At 42.1% G+C, this 13285-nt stretch overlaps 1 long non-coding RNA gene across 2 annotated transcripts; it reads right to left on the bottom strand.

The window, feature by feature from the left end:
• Positions 1-3773: 3773 nt before the first annotated feature.
• On the bottom strand, positions 3774-11361 carry LOC127215491 (uncharacterized). Of its 2 annotated transcripts, none has more exons than XR_007833963.1 (3): positions 11276-11361; positions 10201-10434; positions 3774-3805 (listed from the first exon to the last, which is right to left on the bottom strand). It is a non-coding gene; the product is annotated as an uncharacterized LOC127215491 (long non-coding RNA). The 2 variants fall into 2 exon arrangements; XR_007833962.1 differs by lacking the exon at positions 3774-3805 and adding an exon at positions 10053-10089.
• Between the last annotated feature and the right edge of the window lie 1924 nt (positions 11362-13285).

The following is a 13285-nucleotide window of genomic DNA, read 5'->3' as shown; positions in this document are numbered from 1 at the left end:
ATACCAGATCCTCTTGCCTCCACTCCTCCTAAATGCTGAGTCCACAGTCATAAATCATGGATAGACCCAAAGACTTTACCCATTCCAGGTAAGGGCTCTATAACTGTATTTACATCCTCAGCCAAATAATGCAGCCACATAACAAATAAAGTATTGCTTTTTTTTTTTTTTTTCTGTCCTATAGTGGGTGCATCACCTTGATGCGAGAACTAGAAATAGTAATGATCATCTTAAAAAATCAGTGTTCTATGTGCTGCCGGCACGCCTGGGCTCCGGCTGGGGAATCCAACTGGTTAGAAAATCCGTGCTCTGTTCTTAATGGACATGTGAACTAAACCAAAAGCCATCTCTCACTGTTGCCCATGTGGCTAGTCTTTTTGGTTTTAATTTGTTTCAAAACCACTTGCCTTCGACCATGACACGGATGGAAGAAAGCAGTGTTAAGCACTTACTGAACTAAAAGAGAATAAAAGACGAAAATCTACACAGAAACAAGAGACACAGCGGAGATCTGACTTACAACATTCTTCAAAGGTGCTGCCTCAAAACACCTTAAACTTAGAGTTGGAAGGTTTTGGAGGAGTGGAATTCTGAAGAACAATAGCTTGCTGTCCCACTCAGGTAGTGTGTTCGTCTAGCTCATGGCTATAGTTTCCTAGACAGAATGAAAATAAAAAGTTACAGGATGATAGAAAATACTGTGATGGAGTGAGTTACAGACCAAACTTCCATCGATTTGGAATAATTCCTGATTAAATATGTTCTGAAATTTGAGAAAGGAAGGTCAGTGTCTTATGGAATGTGCTGTGGCTTGTACCTAGGACTACAGGATGACAATTTTCAATATAGTAAAGTTTCAACTTTGAGTTTCTAGTTGTCCTAGAACTCCAATGTGAAAACCAGGCTGGCCTCAAACTCCAGATAACACCAATATGCCTTCCAAGTACTAGAGTCAGAACTTTAATTATTGCTACTTTACAATTTTAAGTATGACTGCTGAAATATCATTTTGATGCATTTTTAGCGTCTCATAATTAAATAAAGGTTGCCTAAATGGACTAATATTTTATTGATATAGTCAATTTATTCATTTCACACTGATTCATTTTATCCGAAGTAAATACAGTGTTAAAGGTTGCTAGCCTGAGAACCTGAATGCAATCCTAAATGGCAGAAGGAAAGAAACTATCAGCAAAAGTTATTCTCTAGCCTCTATACAAGGTACCATGGTGCATGCCTACCACATACAAAATAAATAAATGTAAAGGGAGGAAAAGTATTGTGGCTTAAGATTTATTTATTCATTTAGTTATATTTTGGGGCCAGGCTAGTTTTAACTCCTGATAAATCTATCTCCATCTTCCAGGGACTAGGTTTGCAGGTAGGTACCATTTTCTTACAATGCCTAGCTATAGCTTTCTATTTTATACGTGACATAGACCAAACTGTCCTAATTAGCTTTAACTGTCATATTGCCAAGCCTTGTGAGAAGGTAGTCTCATTAAGGAATTTGTCCAGGTCACACTGGCCTATAGGCATGTCTATTAATGGGGGCCCAGCCCCCTGTGGACAGCACTACTCCTGGACAAGGAGGTCCTGGGCTGTGTTAAGAAAGCCACTTAAAGAATAAGCATACCAAGTGGTGCGGTGGTATGATTTTTTTGTTAATTCCAGCCCTTGGGAAACTTGAGGATGGCAGATCTTAATGAATTCAAGGCCACCGGGTTTACACGGTGATTCCTACATAGCAAAGAATAATAAAATGGAAACAATCACTAACAATACTCAACAGCCTATAAGCCCGAAAGGGGAGCCAGCTAGCAGCATTCCTGGTTCCTACTTCAAGTTCCTGCTCTGACTCCCCTCACTGATGAACTGCGACCTAGAGTAATCACTTCACTCCTTCCCCTATATTGCTTCTGGTCAGAGTCCTTTACTCACAGCTACAGAAAAGAAACTAACTTACACAAACCCACAATGAGGAGGCAAGGAGTTCTGCAGTAGCCCGCTTATCTGTGGGGGGGTCTCCAAACCAGGTATCCAGTGGATACCTATGAAGTTGAACATAGAATCAAACCCATTGCACATCTTGAAGTGGCTTACCTCGAACGTGCACACCAATAAAAAAGTTTAATTTACAAGCCAAGTACAGTAAATGATGCAAACAACCAACCTAATAAAAACAATTATAATAGAGGGTAAACAGATGGCTCCAGTGGTTACGAGTATTTACTGCTCTTTCAGAGGACCTGCGTTTGATTCCCAGACACTGTTACTCCAGCCTCAAGAACTCAACGCCTCGGCCTCCTAAAGCGCACATAAATCCAGTGCAGGCTTTTAACCCCCTCCTAGGACTTCTGAGGCTCCAGGCACTTTCACCCTGGTATACACACACATGCAGGCAAACACACACATAAAATAATTAAAATTAAAATCTCAAAAATATTCCAATTGGCCAGGCATGGTGTCACGTATCTTTTAATCCCGGAATTGAGAGACAGAGGCAGGTAGGATCTCCAGTGAGTACCAGACAGTCAAGCAGAGCTGCCACAGGCAGAGAAACCCTGCCTTGAAGACCAAACCCAAACAATATACAAATGATAACAATAACTAAACTTTCTATTTAGTTTAGAACTTTCAGATTCTATGGTAGACTATGTAGACTATGGTGTAGCGGACCATCTGAGGTAATAGTGCAATCATAGAAAGCAATCTGATACAGTGAGAATCCAGGGTAGAGCAACAGATAAACAGAACATTACACTTTTCCTCTGAGTTTACGGGGGGTTATCACAGGGGTTATCCTGTGACTCAAGGGCCCTCCATTCCACCATTCGCATACAGAAAATCAGGCAATATTTCTTGAATGAATGGTTTGCCTCCAATTCTCTCTCTCTCTCTCCCTTAAGACAGGATCTGGTATGTGGCACTTAGCCTAGCTCAAAAACCATGACCTGCCTACCCCAGTCTTTTTAGTGCAGGGATTATAGGTGTGTGGTAACCATGCCTTGAACCTGTGACAATCCTCAACACCTCAAGCCTCCCGGGTGCTGGGACTGGAAACATGAACCACCATCCAGCTTGCCAGCCTGCTGATGGAGCTGGGGTTTTCCTTTCTGCTCTCTATGCTTTCCACTTTCCTGCTACTCGGCTGCTATTTAAAAAATAATGACCTTGACTGGATGTACTGTTCACACCACCTTCAATCCCAGCACTCAGGAGGCAGAGGAAGGGATCTCTGAGTTCAAGGGCAGTCTGGTCTACAGAGCTGAGTTCCAGGACAGCTACTAGAGAAACCCTGTCCTGAAAAATCAACCTCCTTCCCTCCGAGACAGGGTCTCACATTGCGTCGCAGCTCTGGCTGACCTGGAACTCACTATGTAGACTAAACTGGCCCTCAACTCACAGAGATCCACCTGGCTTCTACCTCCCAAATACTGGGATTAAAGCATGCAGCTAATGCCCACCATAACTGGTCAATGTTATCCACCGAATACATCATATTTACAGATTTTCATCAATTAATTTTTATGGCAATGAGTCTAAGTCCTTAACCCTGCCATCAAATTCTCAACCCAGTGTCTTAGGAGAAACCTTGTTTTAAAAAAAAAAATGTTCCAGCCCTGACATCCACACAGGAGGAGCGTGTGAAGAATAGCAAGATGGGGTAAGGCAGACCCCTCACCCGAAGCAAACGTGTCTGCTGTCTCTTCCGAACTAGATGGATTAGACTCAAATACATGAGGACGTTTCCCTGCTTTCTTTCCATGCTGCACAGCAGCAGCAGCAGCCATCCCCACAGGACCTGAAATAATAAGTATGTGCTGAGATTAGCTGCAGCCCTGCAAGGGTACAAGACAGAAAATAGCACACGATCAGTGAAAACAGAATGTTTCTGACCATTATCGATGTTCTTCAATATTGTGTTCTCATGAACCATATGAGTTTGTCTCTTATACCTTCCCACCACACACCATCTTGAATTCTGTGCCAAATGCTGTTGCTTTATTTTGCCAGCATGCCCATGCTGCTAGGACAATGTTCTCAGAGGGACCAGGGAAATACTGCAGCATTGAGAGAAAGGCCCGTTCACACTGAAACAAAGGGCTTCACACTGCACTTCTCGTGCTGAGCCCCCCCACTTCTCCAAGACTCCCCCAAGTTAAAGAACTGGGAGGCCTTCAGTGAACAGGCACCCTCCCACCTAGCAACTAAGCTGAAAACTGCAAAGGAATGAAGACAGCAGCCGTAAGGTGATGCATCCAGATGAGTGAAAGGATCCAACAAGAAAATGTTAACAAAGGCTGACTATTTGCCCTGAAACTAATGTAAAGGTCTTGGGGTGGGGGATAGATAAATAAAGGGAATTCTAAGTAACTACTATTATAGTCTTCATACCTAGGGGTTTCAACATATTAAAGACAGAATTTCACTTTATCCTTTCTTGTTAGCCCTATAAAAGGCTTAGATGAAACACAAATTGCACACATTTATATTTGCATGTATATTCTAAATGGTGAATGAAATGAACTGCAGGCTGCTCGGTGCTAGCATGGTCTTGAAGAAATGACACCCTCTAAACAACCCCTGGAGCAAGCAAAAGCCAGATGACCTCTCACTTCCTATCAGAGACAAGTGGTAGGGGAGTTTTCCCCTCCCTCCCTCCCTTTCTCCAGAGTCTTACTGCATAAGCCAGACTAGTCTAGAACTCAAAGTGATCCTCCTGCCTCACCTCCCCTAAATGCTGGACCTATAGGCAGCATTGAACACAGTTAGCTATAAGGAAAAAAAATCTTAATTGTACGCTTCCCCCATTTTATTATAAAACTGTGGGAATATTTTAATCGAACACCTGTCTCTGAATAAAATTTTGTGTGCAAAACAGCATTATTAACTCCACCCACAAAGTATAGATTTCTAGACTTTTTATCTTGTATAACTGAAATCACACCCACCTTCCTTCCTTTCAGTTTTTGAGATAGCTGGACAGGTTAATCTTAGAGTCATTAAGTAACTCAGGATGACCTTGAACTCCCTGATCCTCCTGCCCAGCATGCCTTTTCTCCCCACTCCTCCCTCCCTCTCTGGTGCACACCAGGCAAACATTCTGGCTCTAGCACTTGTGGCTCTAACTGCTAAGCCGCCCTGAAATAATCTGTTGAAAAGCAACTTCTCACACCTCCTTTCCCTCAGCCCAGCAACCATTCTACTGTATGGATGGCTAATTTACTATGAATTTGGCTATTTCAATCCTTCGACATACATGGAATTATACAGTATTTGTCCTTCCGTGACCGGCCTATTTCTGCTAGTATAACGCCTTTAAGGTTGATCTATGTTGTCACATATGGCAAGATTTCTCTTTTGAAGGCTAAAGGTATGAGTCTATGTGTTCATTTCCTCTGGCCTTTCATCCACACAAAGACATCTAGTTTGCTGTCACATACTGGCTACTATGTGTGCGGATCCAATTTGGGATCCAATTCATTTGTTTGCTCAGAAATGCCATATGATCCAGAAGGCCTACTTCTATCTTCTAACTTCTTGGAGGAGACCCCACATTCTTCTATAGTAGCTTTATTTTTATATTACCATCCAATGTACAAAGGACCCAACTGCTCTAAGGTCTTGCCAATACTAGTTATCTTTTGTAACTGAGGTAATAGACACCCTCTTGGGCATCTCACTGTGTTTTCTGTGACCCTGAACACTTTTTCAGAAGAGATATCCCTGGAAATCCTTTGATTATTTTAAAATATCAGGTTGGTTTTTTCACTGTGCAGCTATTTTATCATGAAAAACTTTACATGCAAAGCTGAAAGAATTTTAACAATTTACCATAAAGAGCTACTCTCTATTTGTCAATCCATATATATTTTTGGTGAATTTCAAAGTAAACTGCAAATGTCAATATAAAGCCCTTAAAGCCAGGGGTGGTGGTTCACTTTTAACCCCAGCACTTGGGAGGCAGAGGCAGGAAGAGCTTGGAGTTCCAGGGCAACCAGGGCTTCATACAGAAACCCTGTCCCCCCCCCCAAAAAAAAAAAAAAATCAAAGCCAAACATATACTACCCTTAGCTACTTCAGCAGGCTTGTCATTCGATAGATTCACCAATGTCTATTTGAAACTTTTTGCTTATTTTTGGGGTGTGTGGAGCATGTGCAGTGTGGGTATTTTCTCCCTCTCCTGAAAGCATCTCTCACTGAACTTGGATTCCCAGATATAGCTGAACTGGCTAGGCCAGCAAGCTTGAGGAGTCTGATTTGATCAATTTACAAATTCAAATATAAATTCCAATATGACTGTTTGTAGAACTTGGTAAGCTAATCCTATTATTTAAAATGTAAATACAAGGACCAAGAGCAGTCAAAACAATTTAGAAGATACTAAACAGAGGTACTGATCCTATCACATACTACTATAAAGCTCAAGTTATTAAGACTATGGGACAGCTCCTCAACAGACAGGCTCACATAACTCAACTGCAATGACCCTGTCATAAGACAGGAGAAATACATTTTAGCTATGGGACAGGCTGTATCAGTTTAGACTGATACCTGTGAACAAAGCCCGCCTGGACTCTGCAGGTAATGCACTCATATATGTAACTGAAAATAAAATAAAAATATTCCAAGAACATCATTTCAAAAACAAACTCTACAAAGTTTTGGTAGTTCATGAGGAGTTTCTCTCTCTCTCTCTCTCTCTCTCTCTCTCTTTCTCTTTCCTTCCTTCCTTCCTAAGATTTATTTATTATGTATACATTGTTCTGTCTGCGTATGCCTGCACACTAGAGGAGGGCACCAGATCTCATTACAGGTGATGAGCCACCATGTGGTTGCTGTGAATTGAACTCACAACCCTGGAAGAGCATCCAGTGCTCTTAACACCTGAGCCATCTCCCCAGCCCAAGGAGTATTTTTCTAATAAAACAGAATAACGTCAGAATGAAGTACAACATTGGAATATACTGATGGTGGTAATGAGCTCTGTGAATCCAAGGCCTGCCTGATCTACAGAGTAAGTTCCAGAGCAGCAAGGGCTACACAGAGAAACCCTGTCTTGAAAAAAAAGAGAAAATGAAAAAGGAAACCAACCCTGTCTGGAAAAAACAAAACCAAACAACAACAAAGCTATCTGGGGACCCAATAAGATGGCTCCAGCGGGTAAAGGTGATTACTGCAAACTCAACAAACAGAATTCTGTCTCTGAGGCCCACATGGTAGACAGACTGATTCCAACAGTTCTCCACACATGTACTGTGGCATGCGGAACACACACAGGCAGTCTTTTAGAAGCCTGACGTGACAAAGCTGGGTAGCAAGGACATGTGTGTTTGCCAGGTCGCTCTTGATTCTTTTCTATATCCCAATGCCACCTTCCTTTTCAGGATTCAAGGTTTTATACTTGTCAGACACTAATCAAACCTTATTCTCAAGGAAGCAACTGTCTCTACAGAGCATGAGAATCTGTCTCCTTTAATCCACTGTCTCAGAGAAAACAATTCAATTTTGTTTATACTGATGTGCCTGCCCTGGGGTGGGGGGAGGGAGGCTCGGCACTTAAGAGCACTTGTTGCTCTTCCAGAGGATCCGCCATCGTCTCCACACCCACATGGCAGCTCATAATAACCTCTCTGACTCCAGTAGCAGGGGATCTAACACCTTCTACTAACTTCCGTGGGCACCAGGCACATGTGTGGTGCACACACACATATATGTGCAGCAAAACACTCATAAACCTAACAAAATAAGACATCTTCTGAAATTGATGCTGGAGACTAATGTGGAAAAGGGCTGACATGTGCGCCCTCAGGTGCTGTCTGCACGCTGGCTGAAGAGTAGCAACTGCACTAGGGCAGCAGGGCTGTGCCTGTCTCTGTTCCCCAGGGTTGGGGTTGCAAGTGAAAGCCGCCAGGTCCAGCTTCTCTCTCACCTGGGTCCTGGGAATCAAACTCAGGTCCTCATGCTGGCACGGCAAGCACTTTGCTGACTGAGCCATCTCCCTAGGCCCTTCCTTGTTCAGTTTTCCCTTGAAAATCAACATGATCAAGAGCTACTCTGGGCTGAAGAGAATGAGAAACGTTTTTTTGACAGGCAACATGGCACAAAGGGTGAATTGCCTCTTAGATTCGGTGATGTTACAGACTTGTCCTCAGAAGGAATTCTCTAGCAAGCAACAAATGTGATACGCTGGGATCAATCATAACCCCGGGCTGTTAAGGGCCCTGCCCCTCTGTAAATTCCCCCTTTGCTTACTGTGGTTACAGGTGTGTGCCTCTACCCAACTGCTTCTGCAAAACTTCATCCCGCAGTGTCCCTAAGCCCTGTGCGGCTACTCATATCAGCCCTCTGTGTTACTTTTTTCCTCCTGCTCACAAAGCCCAGCCTCAATGGCCTCCTTCCTGTTTTCATCTGCAGTTTTTGTCCTTGGAATTTCCTCAGCCTGAAATGCCCTCCCCTGGCACTTCCCTGCACCAATAGCCTGCCACCAGCAGCCTGGACAGGGTCTTCAGAAGGAAGCGCTTATTCAAAGAATCTATATCTTGTAGTGCATATGATTACAGTTCCTTAGTGGGAACTCATTAGAAACTTGAAGGGCCTCTGTTTTCACACCAGACAGATAAACAAATGCCTTTAGTCCTTTTCTATTTTGTTTGTTTTGAGACAAGGTCTCATTGTGTTGTCTAGGTTGCTTAAGGGCTCCATGTACAAGCCACTATACCTAGCTACTTGTAGTGTTTTCTTTGGTCGTGCTGGGAACTGAACCCAGGGCCTCACACATGCTGGGCAACTGCTCAGCCCCCTGAACCAGTCAGTCTCAGCTGCCATTGCATCACCCTCACACTGTGACAAAGTCCTGTCTCAAAAGCATCTTCCTTCATAGGAAAGAAGCTGGCCTGGATGCACTGTGTTAGGATGCCCTCTTCTGGGAAGTATAAAAATTTCACAAACTGTATGTTACAAGCATTTAAACCCAGTGCCTTGCACATGCTAGTTAAGCAAGTGCTCTACCACTGAGCTATACACACACCCAGTCCCTCCCTTACCTTTTAAGTTCACAGTTCCAGAAACAGCACAGTGGATAATAAGTTAGAGTATGACATTGTTATACTTTTCTTCTTCACCTTAATTAAATACAGCACATATTTTTAAAGCAAAGTACTTTGATCATTCCTAATAATTGGTTTCCTGCCCTGCATTTCATAAGTAAAACACTAGATCCACCCAAGCATGTATATCCTCACCATGGTGCTAAATGCACATTGTACACAGAATGATGCAAAACACAGCCAGCTTAAAGTCATTTGTTACCCTGAAAAACTTCAAACCTATAAATTGGATTGAAACGAGGATCACTGGTGTTCTTGGTACTACCTAAAAGAATCAAACAAACCTTAGCCAGCATACTATTAGACCCCAAATTACTTTTTAAAATAATTTCCAAATGCATCACACAACAGTCATTCACATATAACTAACTAGCACGTGAAGCAAGGAGCCAGCACAAACAAGACCTATCACTAGCAACAGATGGCAACAGTCCCACAGTCCCTCAGAAAGAAGAATTCCCAAATGAACTGTAAGATCATCCTATTACTTGTGGAAATCTAAAATCACAATAGTAATAAATTTCCACACAAACTGGAAACTTACAGTGCAAGTCTGGACAGCTGGAGAAACTTTCTCATTAAGAGTCCAGGACTGAGATGTATGGCTCGGGGGTAGGGCTCTTGTCTAGCTGTTAAAGCCTGGGGTTCATCCCCAGCACACCGGCAAAGAAAAGCCAACACTAGACATTCCATTCCTTAACCTTGAAAATATTAAAATCTAAATATGTCAGCCCTTCCTTATTTAATGTGAATATAATAAATACTCTGGATAAAAACCAGAAAGACTGTCAGAATGGATGAGAAAAGACAACCAACACCGTCACACTAGTAGTTAAGTGACCCCCAGAACTCAACTCTCACGGAACAGGCTAAAGTTGAGGTGCACGCTTAAAAATCTGTGATGAGGGCTTGGGATGCAGCTCAGTGGTAGAGTACTTGCCTAGTATATGCGAGGCCCTGGGTTTGATCCCCAGCACTGAAAAAAAAAAACGATGAGAACAAATGTGAGAGTGCTTGAACCCCAGGCTTCAGGCAGGCATGAAACCACAAGTTAAGCAAAGAGGAAAGCTCCCAGTACAAACATTACCTGCAGCAGCCAGATGGGCGGTTACCTCATCAGCTGCTGTGGAGTTGAGTATGTCCGAGTCATCGTAGGAAGTGTCCTCGGGGAGGAAGGGGAGTCTTCGTCGGCACTTAGCATACTATGCTCAGTGTACGTGGCTACATGGACCTGCTGTACTTGTTGGGCCACGGCATGGGCTTCTATGGTAGCCATGTGCTCGGTTTGGGTCACTCCGTGTTCCTCCATGAAGATCTACTGCTAGAAAAGAGGGGGAAGAGGGGAAGAGGGGGAGGGGAAGGCGATTCAGTGTACAGAGTAACAAATGGCGAAACTAAGGTTTTTTTTTTTTTTTTTTTTTTAAGAGCAGAGAAACTGTTTTGACAACCTCTGGTTTTATTTCTTACTTGACCACACCAAGGTATGGGAAATTCATATAAAATAGTAGAATATTTTTATGTGAAATCATTTTGACAGAAATTCACTATTATACAGAAACATACATGCCCGCGTCAAGGTCACAAAACATTAAAATCCTTGATATATGTATAACAATAAAAGATATTTAATAGCCCACTGAGTAGTAGCATTTGTTATTGTGATATAAAATACTTAATAGTGAAATAGTTAGGATTATCTTTGTGTTTCAAAGACAAATGAGAATAGCCTCTCCATATAATAATTCTACTTGGTTGTATGATTACGAAACTCTGCTCTTTGTAAGTCTGAAACAAGCAGTGCTTTAAGGTAGAAAAGCTGGCTCTCCTACCACACATCTCTCCTCTTTCTCCATAAATAAGCTCCAGTATTCACGAGAAAAAGTGAAGCAAACACATACAGATTTAAAATAAAGCAGGTTTACAATGACACTCTCTCGTTCTAATATACTTAGACATTTTGATAAATTACAACACACAAACCTGCCATATCCTTTTAAACTAGCTACAGAATACTTTATTGTACAGCTTTGCTGATGAAGCAAGGCTGCTTCCAGATTTCTGCTGTTATAAACATCCTTATATATGAAATTCTACATATTGGTTCCTAAAATGGTTTTAAATAAAACATTATATAATCTGGCAACACAACTTCTGGTACTTACCCAGAAAAGCTGAAAGCGGGGTCTCAAAGAGCTATGTGCACACCCATGTTCATAGCAGCATTATTCACAACAGCCAAAAAGGTGGAAGCTACCCAAGCGTCCGTCAGTGGGTGAATGAGAAACAAAACTTGGCACATATGAACCACATAACCACATATCATTCCACCTTAAAAAGGAAAAAAAAAAAAAAAAACACAAATTAGGAATAAAGGGGATTTCTTGGACTTGATAAAGAACGTCTATAAAAATGTCTACACCCATTATACTAAAGATGAAAATCTAGAAGCTTGAGACAAGGATGTCCCCTCTTACTACGTCTTTCCAACACTACATTGGAACTCACAGCTTATGCTAAGAAAGAAAAAGATCAAGAAATAAGGAAAGGAGAAGAAAAGGGGAAGGGAGGGGAAGAGAGAAGGGAGGGATCGCTGGGAAGAATGAGCGGCTGTCTCTGCATGGCATGAGAATCTACGTGAGGTCGTCAACCAAAGACTCCTGGTCTGAACAGCAAGTAGGTTGTGAGATGCAGGGTGGATATAGAAATCAATGTGTTCTTACATATCAACAACGAACAAGTAGAACTTGGAATTAAACACAATTTCATTTCTATTAATGCCTTCTAAAAGTGAAATATCAAGGTATAAAATCTAACAAAATATGTGCAGGAGTTAGGTGTCTGCTGCGGATCAGGGAAAATATCCCCGGCAATAAACAGGAGATATTGCAAATTCTTTTCAAATTTATTTCAAATAGACATAAAACTACATATTTATCATGTGTTTGAAAAATACATACACATTATGGAAGGGTAACATCTAGCTAATTAAAATATGCATTACCTCATAGGTGTCATTTTGGAAATGAAAGCATTTAATTTTAGTCATAAACTAGTTACCATGTTGTACAATAAATCTCTTGAACGTCTATCCTTTAAAAAAAAAAATCTGTATGAGGAAAATTACACAACACTCATGATGAGGGAACCAAAGGGCTGAATACATAAAGGGCTACTGCAGGCTCATGGGTAGAAAGGCACAATACAGCAGGCATAGTGGTATACGCCTTTAATCCCCTCACTTGGGAGGCAGAGGCAGGCAGATCTCTGCGAGTTCGAGGACAGCCTCTGAGGATACTACACAACATACAGGCAGACAAAACCCACACACATTAAAAAACAAACAATTAACCTTTTGTTCTTTGAACATATTACGTAGCTATTTCCTCTGGATCAAACTTTCCCTCCCTAGACTAATCAGAATGTGGAAACTCAGGAAGCTGAGGACCCACAAGCTCCCTCTGAGGGTGTATGAGTGAGTAGTCATTGCCGAGGAACCACTTGCAAGCTGAGCCGGAGTCCCAAGGATACAGCCTTCAAGCATCATCATCCACACTAGAGTGGGCTTTGCAGAGACGCAGTGACTTTTCAGTTGCCTGTTCTGTGATGCCAATCCCCATCCATACTCCTGTCAGTGAGTAAGCCCAACTCACTGGCTCACCAAGCTAGCCTTGGGTGGACTCATGTCTCTGGTTTGCTGCTGGTGCCCTACCTGGAGTGAATAGGAATTTGTTTACATCTCCCCGTGGAAGGTCACACAATAGAAATACACAGGCAAGAAAATAAGTCCAGAACAGGGAAAACAATTTATTCACAGATAAAGGACTGTTATTCAAAATTTTAAAAACAACTAAAACTCAACAATAAGAATACAACTAACCAATTGCTAAAAAGGACAAAACACCACCTCACCAGGAACGTATAGTACAGTAAATAAGCATATGAAAAAGTGTTAACATCATCTCACTATGAAACTGCACCATAAACCACAGTAACATACAACTACATAGCTATTACATGGATAAAACTGCACAAAATGCTCCCTCATTCTCTTTGCTGCCTGACCTCTGCTATCATGGGTTGCATGCATGCTCCCGGGAAGGGCCTGTCCCAGTCTGCTCTGCCCTACAGCCTTAGTGTCCCCACCTGGCTGAAGTTGCCATGAAACAGATTTA

The sequence above is a fragment of the Phodopus roborovskii genome, unplaced genomic scaffold (genome assembly GCF_943737965.1).
Source record: "Phodopus roborovskii unplaced genomic scaffold, PHOROB, whole genome shotgun sequence".
In the NCBI taxonomy this organism is placed as follows: Eukaryota; Metazoa; Chordata; class Mammalia; order Rodentia; family Cricetidae; genus Phodopus; species Phodopus roborovskii.
The sequence above is the reverse complement of the archived record's forward strand: the minus strand, read 5'-3'. Positions and strand labels throughout refer to the sequence as shown.